Source organism: Erigeron canadensis, unplaced genomic scaffold (assembly GCF_010389155.1).
Source record: "Erigeron canadensis isolate Cc75 unplaced genomic scaffold, C_canadensis_v1 Conyza_canadensis_unscaffolded:142, whole genome shotgun sequence".
NCBI classification, from domain to species: Eukaryota; Viridiplantae; Streptophyta; class Magnoliopsida; order Asterales; family Asteraceae; genus Erigeron; species Erigeron canadensis.
This window is the reverse complement of record NW_025215540.1, coordinates 1-13145: the sequence shown is the minus strand read 5'-3', so window position 1 is coordinate 13145 and position 13145 is coordinate 1. Positions and strand designations below refer to the sequence as shown.

Here is a 13145-nt window from a genome sequence, read left to right as displayed (position 1 = left end):
TTATACTTGAAGCTAGTAGGAAATGCCCCAAATTAGTAATCTAAAGCTAATATGTAAAAGAATTCCCTAATGAAAATACCTCGAACAAATTTCTAGAAGTGATCAATCGATACGATAATAATAACTTAAGACTCGCAAATTGAGATACCAACCAAAATCCTATGGAATGCCCAACAAATCAAAAATATAACCAAATCAAGAGGATATGATCATGATAAATAAAAATTTTCAACTAAAAAATAATTGGAAATGTTAGGTACGTAAAAGCGTCGAAACTTAATAAGTAAGCATATAAGCTTAAAAATTAATACAAATTTACAACCAATGACCTATGAAACCAACAAAAATACAAAAATATATCCACACACATAGATATACATGACTTATACACCATATACATATTCCTAACTAAAACAATAATTACTTATATTTTACTAACAAAACACTTACAAATTAAATCCACACTTAACATATACCCACACTTATACTTATACAACAATTTATATAAAAAAAAAAAAGGTAAAACCCTCCATTTTCCCCCCTTTAGGCCGGCCCCCCTCTACACACACATACATCCATCCATTTCAAATTTGCATGCCTTAAGTCTTGGAACTCACCACTCCAACACACACTACACTCCCATTTCACACACACTAATCAATTCTCTCTCAAAAAAAAAAACTCTTCTTCTCTCCCTTTTTCTCTCTCTTTTTTGGCAGCCCACAAACAAGAACAACACCAACAAAAATCAACCTAATACTTGATAATAAGGTTTAAGTTAGGCTAAGCAAGGTTTGATTAGGCTAAGGTTTAAGGGTTGTTTTGAGGGTTGAAACAAGGGTATTGGAGACTTTTTGGGTCACAAAAATCTGCATATTTTCATCATCAAGAAGGTCTTCAAGGGTATATATCTTCATCTCTTTATTAGATTAATCTTATTCTTGTTTATATTAAAAAGTTTTATTAAAGATTGTGTTTTTCTTTATGTTTTCTTTGAATATACACTTGATGAGGGCAAAGTTGATAGGCTTTCTTTCCATGCTCATGCATGTTGAATCCATGAAGAAAGATCCAAGGATTCAACTAGTTTAAGACCCAAAAGTGTGAATATAAGTTTAATAGTCTTTGATGTGATTTTCTTTTGAAAGATGGCTATATTCATGCATATTATGAAAGTGATATTTCTGGAAATATTTATAAAAATATAGATTTCATTGATAAAGTGTTGGATCTATAAAAGCTAGCATCAAAAAGGTGGATATATGTTGATAGATTGTAAAGTAACTTTTTATATAAAAGATGAACATGATGTATAAATATTTGTATATATTTCTGGAATATTGCATGAAAAATATATTTTTATGTTGATGGATTTTTGATAGTTAAAGCTTTATGTTAAAAAGTATTGATTTAAGTGCATATATGCTAGATTTAAGGTTGATGGATTATTGTTTGGATTATGAGATGAAGCTAGGCTTGTCATAAGTGAAAATGTGTTAAAATCAAAGTTAATATTCTGGAAAAGTTATGGTAATAACAAAAATATGACTATGGAACCAAACAAGGCAAAATAGGCTTGAAATCGAAAACCGAAAACTTGTTAAAATGCATTTTGAGCACACACATGCACATAACTATATGACCATGAAAATGTTTGAACATACTGGAAATATGACATATTAAAAGTATAAAACTCAAGTTATTGATGATGCAAGAAAAATAGCTCAAAAATAGTCTTTTCGGGTCAAATAATCACCAACCGAAAGCACAAATTACACATAGCACACCACCACCACAATCACGACTTAGTCCATCAAAATATGAGGGACATTCTGGACAAAATGAAACAAGAACAAAAATCCCTTTTGAAGCATTTGAATTGGTTGAGAAATGAGGCAAAAATCACTATTTCGGTAAACGATTTTATGTTTAAAAGTCCTCAAATTATAAGAACACAAGAGAGATTGAATGGTTACAAATTTATCTGATAAAAGTTGCCTAAAAAGGGCCTGGGATTTTAGACAAAAGCTCTTGTGATGATTTCTAAGTGTTTTATAATTTAATGAATTAAAAGGGATTTAAGGAATAAATAAATCAATAATAATTATAAATAATGAACTTGGACAAAATCACATAAATAGGGTTAAAATAACTTAAACCTACTGGAGAAAATTAATTTCAAGGAAAGAACCAAGTTCTACATAATTAAGAATAACTAACTAAGTTAAAAATCACTAATTAATCACTATTATTAAATAAATAATGAATAAAAATATTACAAGTTTAAAAGCATAATACTCAGTAGATAATCAAAATATAATTATCTATGAATTTTAAAGGTAATTTTAGAACCTAAGAATAATTATAAGAAATTATTTAATTAATTATGAATAAATGGAATGAAATTAATTAAATAATAATAATCAAGAAATTAATATAAATCAGAAAATATATTTTAAAATCCAAAATACTACTGTACCAATATCAAATAATAGTACAAAAAAAGTGTGCAAAAGAAATCTCGCGAATCAAACCGAATTACCAAATTCCAACAAACGCGCAAAAACGCTTAACGCAAAAACTACTCTTACCATCAATCCCAATTTAACCAAACATCTTGACATCATAATACACTTTGATTCCATAATTAAGTAACAACCAAAGATAGGCAAGCCTACTAGCATAAGTCTCATGATCTAGTTCACTAGTTCATGTAATACGCACTTACGTTGTGTATATTTGAATACCATGGTTTAGGCTTGCTTGGGGAACGACATCGCTAGGCACACATCTCGTATTTGATCAGCCCCCTTTACTCTCAAATCAAGTGAGTCATAGCCCCTTTCAAACTCTTTTATGTGTTTTACTTTCGGGGTGAAAAGCATGATAAATGAAACTGTTTTCTATATATGGAATATTTCTTGAAAGAGAGTTTGTTATATATGAAATGATTCTTGATATATGAGTATGAAATGTTAATAAAGAATTTATGTGATGAGCTTGAGTTCTGTCAAACCGCGTCGTTCGGTACACTACTATTTACTCCGAAGGGGAGGCCTGTAGTTAGTTAGTTGCGCAACTAGGTTTCGTCCGCCCACCCAAAGCGTACCGTTGGAAGGTTGGTTGCCTTCGTGACAACCTCCACTTCTAGTCTGGCCCCCGGTGTTCTAACTACCTTAAGATAATCGGCGTCTCCATGGCACGACCCATTATCATTATTGTTATTATATTACGGCACTTGATTGACAGCTTGTGCTATGAATTGAATTATTGGATTGTAATCGGACTTGAATAAATGGTAGTAGTAGTGGCTCAAGTACTTACTCATCTAAGATAATGGAATTAGACCTTGTGGTCATATGACAAGAATTTATTTACATGGTTAAATTGAGTTGAACGAACGATTATCAAAGGATGAATTGGAAATATTCATTAAATTGGTGATTCTAATTTATGTTGTAATGAGTGTATATATGCTTATTGTATTAGTTAAAACCTATGAACTCACTCAACTCTCGTAGTTGACACTTTTTCTTCATGCTTTTCAGGTTTAGAGCAGTAGGTTTGCCTATGGACCGCTTTTGGACCATGTGTTTGCATGGCGAACGAAGACTTGTAATGCAAACAAGTTTATCTTTTATTCGGATTTGGACTTATGTTATGATTTTAAACACTTTACTTTGAACCATGTAATCGTGTAATTTGGAATGGTTTAAGACTTTATTTAAGATGTTTTCCAATTAACCTTTTGTACCATGTCGTTCTGTGACATCTCGTGTTTCCGCCGTAGTCGGGGTGTTACAGGTATTTGGTATGCATACATGCTACTACATGTTTATATTTACACTATTGTCCAAACCTCATATATCATGCCAACAAATTCATTTATATTCCTTTAAACCTACGAACTCACCAACATTATGTTGACATTTTCGAGTATCCATTTTCAGGTAATAACAATGCTTAAGGAGACTGAGTATAAGGACTTTAGGAAGACTAATAAAGAGATCCTTCATGGACTCCTAGTTGCATTTGAACATTGAATTCTATTTGCTACATCATTTGCTATTTGTTGGGCGTGTTGCCTAGTCTTATCCCGCTTTTGGGAATTACTATATTGATTTCATTTAGTATAACTCTATTATAAATTTCATGTGCTACGTTATGTCTTTTCGTCATATCCTACGATTCCGCCTAAGGGGGGTGTGACATTTCTTTATTACAATATTACCTATAATTTGATATTTGACATTGGTAAATATAGATTTAATATTTAACTTTACAATATCATTCTACAAAGATATAACACATATCTTATTGGCCATCCTTGGTATCAAAATACTTATTTAATAATGAATTATCATATTTCAATATGACTTATCTATAACTACTCATTTTATGTCATAAGTTATTCTAAACGTGTTCACATTGCACATGTTTAGAAGCATTAATGAAGTTAATATTTCAATCTTAATCATAAAATTGTAAATTTCATACTTCATTGATGACTAAATATATTATTCTTTATTTATTGAGAATTTCCGTTCATATAACTTTTCTAAACATGTGTCTTGTGAACACATGCTAAAATAATAAACCATGAGTTATTATGGAAATCTAATATATTTATCTCGCGTATTACGCGGGAAAATAATCTAGTTTGTTGTAGTGGATGGATAAAGATAATAATGATGAAGATTATTGAAAATGTTCTAAGAAAATACACAAATCCAAGTTAAGCAAAAAATACCAATCATAAATATTTACCAATTGCGGATGGTAATTGCAAAATAATATAAACCCATTGCGGTTGAAATAAACATGTTGAATTCCGTTGGGCCGCAACGCCATCAACATCGGTAGATTGAAATCGGGTGGATTGAAATTTTGAAGTCGATTGGATTGAATTAAAATGACTTCTCCTCACCCCCTTTCTCTTCCAACGAACGGTGTATTAAAATTCGTTGGACAACCATGGTGGATTGAAGCGGGGACGTGAAAAATTTTGGAGGGTTGAAAGAGGAGGGGGGCGACGAATGAGTAAAGGTTTCAAGGTGTGTACTTGTGTCAGATTGTTTTGTAAGGGTAATTTAGTCTTAATATCAAGTTCTTATTACTTAAATCCAGTTCCTTTTATAAAGGAGTATAGACTAGCACGGTACCCGCATAATGCAGTGGTGGTCGTGGCAACGACGGTGTGGTGGTGTAGATTATTGATGTAAAAGTAATTGATTTAAAAGATAAAGAATAGTGGTGTAATTTAATCATTAATGATATTTTAGATTGTTTTCCACTGTAACATTTAAAGAGAGTTGTTTTTTTACTAGATAGTATAAAAGTATAAATTACGTGTATATGGGAATTAAGATTAAAAAAGTGTTGAATTTTTTAAAATAGAATAATTCATATGTTTTATAAGGGTTATATATAGATAGAGAGGTATTTTATTAAATTAAGAGTGCTACTTGAAACTATAAACAAACATTTTATTAAAAAAAGTATAACCATTTTTACATGATCATGGTTAAAATAATTGTTCCCTGACTAGATGACTAGTGGCCCAGTCAGCAAATCGGCATTTGTCCAATTGTACGGAAATCTTTACAAGAAAACCCTTTTTCACAATTGATCCCAGATTTACATATTTAGGGAAATAAATAAAACAAAAATAAACCACCACTGTCTTTGTCTCTCTCCCTCTCATTGCATTTTCCGGTCGGCGCGTGCACTCACTTTTGTTCATCAACCCCCCCCCCCCCCCCCTTCTTTTTCAGGTATCTACTACATTTCTTATGTTATCTTCATGTTTTTATTTTTATTTTTTTGTATACAGTGTATTGTCGTTTTGATAGTTTCAGTTTGATAGCTTCAGTATTTGTTTGTAAGCTGTAAATATTTTGATAATAATCGATACAATTCACCTTTTTAATCAAATATATATATGTATGTATGTATGTGACTTTGTGTTATGAAAATGTTTTGTATATATGCGAGCAAAACGACGCCCGATTGTCGTTTTTTCAAATATAACTATGTGTTTTCTGGATAATTTATCTTTGTTTTTTTTTTAAAATCCAATAGAACAGTATATTTTGGATTATTGTGATATATGTGATTATATGTCATTTTATTGATGTGATTACTAATTATTGTAGAAACTTTCAAAAAAATAGTTGTTAAACTGTACGAATATTGTCGTCTATTTGTTGTTTTTAGACGGAAATGATTGGCTTGGAATATATATTTATAACGATGCATTTGATTTTATCTAACAGAAAATAAGAGATTGATCTATTATGGAACAAGAGGATGAATATAAAGATTGCATACCCATCAACATGTACCTGGGTGAAAGGCGAAAAGACTTCAGTGTAGACATCGCTAAGTTTCATCGTATAACAAGGACAAGACTTCAAAATGACAGAACAAAAACTCTGAGTAAAGATGAGGTTGAACTGTATGACGTCCGTGTTGATGGAGATGACCGTTATAAAAACTTTGTTATACAATATTATATGAGGCGAGATAATCTTTTTTCAGTAGTGGTCGCAACAAGTAACGACGACGGAGCTACCTTTACAGCTCCTTTTGAAATGCATGAGAAAGAAGGTACTCCGGACCATATGAAATTGGTTATAAAGGGGTCCGAACACATACATTTCGGGTTTGGGTATGATAAAGACAATTGGGGTGCATACAACGGGTTATGCTATGAGAAAATACTAGAAGCGTATGACTATGTGATGAAAACTTTAGGTAATTCAGAACTCGATCCACATGAGCTTAAGAAACTCGAATTTAGTTGTCACATGATAATTCAAGTATTCAGTGAATCAGCCCGGAACTTATTTGTGGCCAAAGTTTATAACAGAGTTTTAACGAGTCATTTGTGATTGAGAATATGTTTGGGCTGTTGGTTGCTCCCTACTCTGGGAGTGGGGTTCACATACAAAACAAGCAAGAAAATTTGGAAGTTGTACTCCATTTAGTGAAGAACTGACAGATCTATTCAATCGGGGTAACCTCGAGCTTTTCACTAATGAAGATGAGTTAAATAAGTTGAATTTATCAGCTGAAGAGAGGAAATACGCTTACAGAATGGCATGCAACTGGATGCTTACCATGAAAAGTCAACAACCTTGTGATTTTGAAACTGGAGATTATGTCTTTAAATACCATACTAAAGAACTCAAGTGAAGGGGCAAAGTTAGAAAGCTTGGAGTTAGTTGTTGAGAAATTAGTTAGTGTTACAATATAGTGACTATCATTAAATCTATTAAATCTTTATCTATATAATCAGTTATTTAGTTTTACCTATTATTATCTATATATTCTAAAGTTGTAAGATTGAAATCAATGCTAAGGGTTTAGAATTGTTAGAGCTTTTATGATTTACTTAGAAGCTATTATTTTACTGCTTTATTAGGATTAAGTGGAATGTGCTGCAGTTAATTGAGTTGTTATTATGTGTATATATGTATTGATTGATGTATATAGAATTTAATTCGTGAATATATATATATATATATTTATCTGATGAATCAACAATTGATTGGAGATCGGTTTCGAGTGGGGTGTTTGGATTGTATCAGATGCCGGATTTTGTTTGTATACATTTGTTGTCGATATCTAGAGGAAAGATAACTACGGCCACTTTTAATGATCTTGGGAATTGGTTGATGTTTGGGTGTGCGAAACTTGGGCAGTTGCTTGTTTGGGAGTGGAAGTCGGAAAGTTATATTGAAGCAACAGGGTCATTATTTTGATGTTAATACCATTGTGTATTCGCCAGATTCCAACTCTTGGCTACTGGTGCTGATGATAATAGAATTAAGGTTCGTTACTTTTTGAGATACACTGTCTACTCTTGATTAGAAGAGGGTGTTTATATCATTCTCTAGGGTTAATAGTTATATATACATTTCTGGTTTTTTCATGTTGTCACACTTCATTGTTCAGGATTGCTTTTTTTAGTAGAGATCATATGATTATTGTGTATGCAAAATTGAAGTAATCAGAAGAAAGTAATATGCAAACAGTTACAAAAAGTGATTTCTCTGTGTTACCCTAGAGAGAAAATGCAGTATTGAAAAAGAAGGTTGAGATATGATTATTCAAAAAGCTGTTTTGCGAATTGCAAATCTTATTTGAAAGAGCAATCCTTAACACCCTTGAACATATGACTTGAAAATTTTGTAATTTGTTTGCTTGTTATAGGTATGGACTGTATCTTCGGGATTCTGTTTTGTGACATTCTCTGAGCATACAAATGCAGTTACTGCACTGCATTTTATGGCTAGCAACCACTGTTTACTAAGTGCATCCCTAGATGGAACTGTTCGTGCATGGGATCTGTTTCGTTATCGTAATTTTAGAACTTTCACCACCCCTTCTTCTAGACAGTTTGTTTCCTTAGCAGCGGATCAAAGTGGGGAAGTGATTTGTGCTGGAACGCTCGATTCATTTGAGGTATCAATCCCTAAATGTGATTTTTGACTATCCTTCTTTTGTGAGCTGTTTTGACTCAGCATTTTCTGTTCTCTTTAGATCTTTGTCTGGTCTATGAAGACTGGTCGATTGTTGGATGTTCTTAGTGGGCATGAAGGTCCAGTTCATGGATTGATGTTCTCTCCTACAACTGTAAGTTGTGGATCTTTACATGTTGTAAATATTTATGTGCTTGGATTTTGCATTCGGGATTGTTCATATGATTAACACGACTTGAAGTTGTGGTAATAGTTGCTTTTCTTTTAATAACATGTTCCGGTTTTAATTATTTGTTATGTAACAGCATGATTAGTTGGGATAGAAGTTTTATACCAACTGCAGCAAAACTCTTTGTTTTTTTAGAGCAGCAAACTATCCAACTATCCTACTCCTAATTCCTAAGCTACACGATTGTCTTGTTATCCCAGGACTTCTGAAAAACCTCCCAATAATCCACCCTTACAAATATAGGAAGTGGGCCTAGAATCTGGGTGGAATTCCCCAAGGTCAAGGGCCTTGCCGATGGGCCACCAACCCCATTGGCAGCAAAACTTTATTTTTAAGGGTAAAATCAAGTATTATCCTCTTTTGAACATAATCGTGCTAATTCTATTTTACTTTTGCTAACCATTCACTTCCTTCCATGTAAATACATTCTATTAGCTAATTTTATAAACTGTTCAATTTTTTCAAAAAAGTCCATTTCCATTATCATTTCAAATAATAATTCATTTCTTTACTTGCTTACTTTTTCTTTTCTCCTATTACAGGCAATTCTTGCTTCATCTTCATGGGACAAAACTGTTTGGTTGTGGGATGTGTTTGATGGAAAAGGTTCTGTAGAAGCATTTCCTCACACTCATGATGTTCTTAAAGTCGTTTATCGTCCAGATGGTAAGCAATTGGCTAGCACCACATTGGATGGTCAAATTCATTTCTGGGATCCAATTGGTGGCATGCTAATGTACACCATTGAGGGGCGTCGAGACATTTCCGGAGGACGCTTGATGACTAATCGTAGAACAGCAGCCAACTCTTCATCTGGCAAATTCTTTACAACTTTGGCTTATTCTGCTGATGGCAATTACATATTAGCTGGAGGAAGTAGTAGATACATCTGTATGTATGATGTTGCTGATCAGGTTAGTTTCTTCTTTCCTTTCCTTTTTCCTGAATTTTTTGACTGATTCTGTTTGTGAAGCTAATATCACTTTTCTCTTAGATATTCAGAGTTGAGAATTTTGACCTGATTTCTTTTGAATTCGTTGATTTGAGTTATATTTCTATCACCAGCGGGGCCAAACAATAATCTTCTTAATGGAAATGGGTCAAATGAGTGGAATTTTGCTAATGGACATATCTTAATCTCTGAGAGGCTGAGACCTTATCTATTCAACATAAAGAACTACTCGTAACTTTATTATTCTAACAATAAAGTTTCCGTTATCTTTTTACCAATAATCATTCATAAAATCAGATTTTATGTTTTTAGACCAAAAGAGGTAGGTGTAATCCTGTCCAACTTGTAAAGAAATATTTGACCTGTCTGTCACCTGACTCGTTACCTTGATCGTCCTTTTGACCACCTCTGTGTTTGTCATATATCAAGGGAACGAAATCTATCAATAAGTAGCAATCAATTTTAGATTAGATATTTATGCTACGAATATACTGGATATGATGGGTGTCATCTTGTATTCTGTTGACTCGGAGGTGGACTAGTAAATATGTAGAGGTGGCAAAATAGATGGTTTTGGTAGTTAGGTCTAAAGGGTTGTTTTTGGTACTGGCCAAAATATTGTTGGTGGGGTTGGGTCGACCTTAGGATGTAAATATGTAGTAAAACAATTAGTGTATTGCTGAAATGATTCAGAAGGCTTTATGCATAAAAGAATACACCTTGGATGATTTTCGACTAGTTTGGCCATTTTTGTTTTAGTTCTATTTTACGGGTTTGACCTTTTAGATGGGCTTAATTGACGTGCCTACTAGTATGCCAAATAAGCTTTATTGTTTATACTTAGCAAATCCCCTTGGATGATTTTCGACTAGTTTGGCCATTTTTGTTTTAGTTCTATTTTTCAGATTTTACGGGTTTGACCTTGTATATGGGGCTGAATTGACATGCCTACTAGTATGCCAAGATAAGCTTTATTGTTTAATACATAGCAAATCATATCTTTTTATTTTTGATTTCATTTCTGTTGATTGTTCATACAAAGTTGGTCAAATTCCGCCATTTTCTCATCGTTATTCAGATAGTAGACTATTTAAAATGTCATTTCTGTTGAATCTGCAGGTATTGCTGCGCAGATTTCAGATAACCCTCAATATGTCTTTGGATGGAGTTCTAGATGTTTTGAATTCCAAGAATATGACTGATGCCGGTCCTTTGAATTTAATTGATGATTGTGATAGTGATATAGATGATGGTATTGATAAACAAACACGAGTCAAGTCAAGTTATGATCTGCCAGGAGCGGTGGCTAACCGTGGAAGGCCTATAGTTAGAACCAAGTGCATAAGAATTGCACCTACCGGGCGAAGTTGGTCAGCTGCAACAACAGAAGGGGTTTTGGTTTACTCAATGGATGATAATTTTATATTTGATCCCACAGATCTTGACATAGATGTTACGCCAGAGGTAAGAAAATTTTGATTAATGTATCAGTTTATGAGTAAACGTTGCATTTACACTGATTTGTTTAAACTACAACAGATTCTGGTTCCTAGTTACCTAGTTACCTTTCTAACACATTCATTCCTGTTCTACATTAGTCTCTTATCAAGAAGAATAGCCATTCTGATAGCTTTCTATCTTTTAATTTTTGAAACAATGATAATTTGTGTATTATTCAAACAACTGAACATCTGATCTTTCCAACTTCAGACAGAGACATGCAAAACTACTTTCGACAGCCTATATATTGCAACTGATTATGTGGCCTGGCTGTTTAGTTTATGCCACTTTCAATCATACAAAGCCCTACAAAAAATAGTTTATTTGATGGTGATGGACTCCACTAATGATAATTTCACCTTTTTTGACGCACAGGCAGTTGATGCAGCGCTTGGTGAAGATCAACCAAGCAGAGCTTTAATCTTAAGTTTACGCTTAAATGATGACGGTTTAATCAAAAGTGTATCATTGCTGTTCCTCCTGTAGACATAAAGCCTGTAGTTGCGTCAGTCCCTTTCAAATATCTAAATAGATTGATTCAGGCTTTTGCTGAGATTTTGAAAATTGCCCCCGTTTGGAATTTATTCTCGATGGTGCAGGTATCATATGCATACTCCATACTAGAGGTTGTAAATTAAATTGTGCCTAGGGATCGCAAATAAACCCGTACCCTATGGGGAAATCCAAAACCCGATTTTTTGGGCCGAGTTCGGGCCCGGGTATACGGGTTTAGGACCGGTATGGGGATGATATTAATTTTTTTGCCGGTCCGGGACGGGGACGGTTTTAGATGAAAACTCATATACCTGGCCCGTATACCCGAAACCCGTCCGAACTCGTTTACCCGACCCCTATATATTACATTACATAATAAATATGATATATGTGTACGATTTGAAGTGTGTCTATTTGTTTTTTTTTCAAAAAGAAGAATAGAAAATAAAAGGAAGACTTAATAAAAAGTGAGGGTTCATTTACTTATTTCTAATGTACTGTTGTTTATTCCTAAAAAACGGTTGATGTGCTCGATTCTAAATACAAACAATAAAAATGTCCACCAAAATGAATGACAAAGAGTTTGTAAGTGGCCTGCTGGCCTTGTGAGTCGCACACTCGCACGGATAACACAACAGAAGAGATAGGATATAAAATAATAAAAATAATAACGGATCCCTGTTTATCCGCGGGAAAACCCGTTACCCGACAGTTAATTACTAACGGGGGGGCGTTAAGTCTGGGTCCAGGATTACTAAAACCCGACCCATACCCGGCTCGTTGTCATCCAGAGGAGGGGTGTGCAATGGGTCAAGATGGGTTGACCTGAATCATTTGTTGCTCTTTCTTTGAAAATATTTCAGTTAAGTTTTATTAAATATCATTACAGAAAATCTTTAGTAATAAACTACATATTCGAATCTAGTGATTAACGATCTACTTGGGCAACTTATAATCCCTTCTGTTTTCAGCTTCCTGGTTTTTATATACCAACTAAATCAGATATAAAATGTTAACCGGTGTGTTGGGTAATAGGTCAGAATTAATACTTTTTGGTATGGGTCATAATGAACCGAGTTAGGTTGCATTGAAAGCACTTGTTATCGGATGAATAAAATTATCTTTGGAGACTATCAACTTGTGTCTTATACTCCTATTTAGCTATTATTTTCTGTGACCAGTAAGAAAGAAAACACAACTTAAATTGACAAGTGAATGAGTTGAAAAACAGTTTATTACATTTCACTATACTCTCTAGTTTGTTTCAGATTCGTTTGATATAAACTACAAAATATGTAATTCACTTTGCTTTACAGGAGCTGTCCAAATGCCATGGTCACTCGATTCAGCAAAACTCGCGGAATCTGCTACCTTCTCTCAAATCATTGCAGAAGGCAATTACAAGGTCATCAAGATTTAGGTGACACATGTTCTTCGAATGAGTATATGCTTCGATATCTATGCTCCACAGCTCCAAGCCATG

The 13145-nt window shown here is 33.5% G+C and overlaps 1 pseudogene; it reads left to right on the top strand.

Moving 5' to 3' along the window:
* The first annotated feature begins 6296 nt into the window (after positions 1-6296).
* Positions 6297-13139, top strand: LOC122584231 (annotated as a pseudogene).
* Positions 13140-13145: the final 6 nt, after the last annotated feature.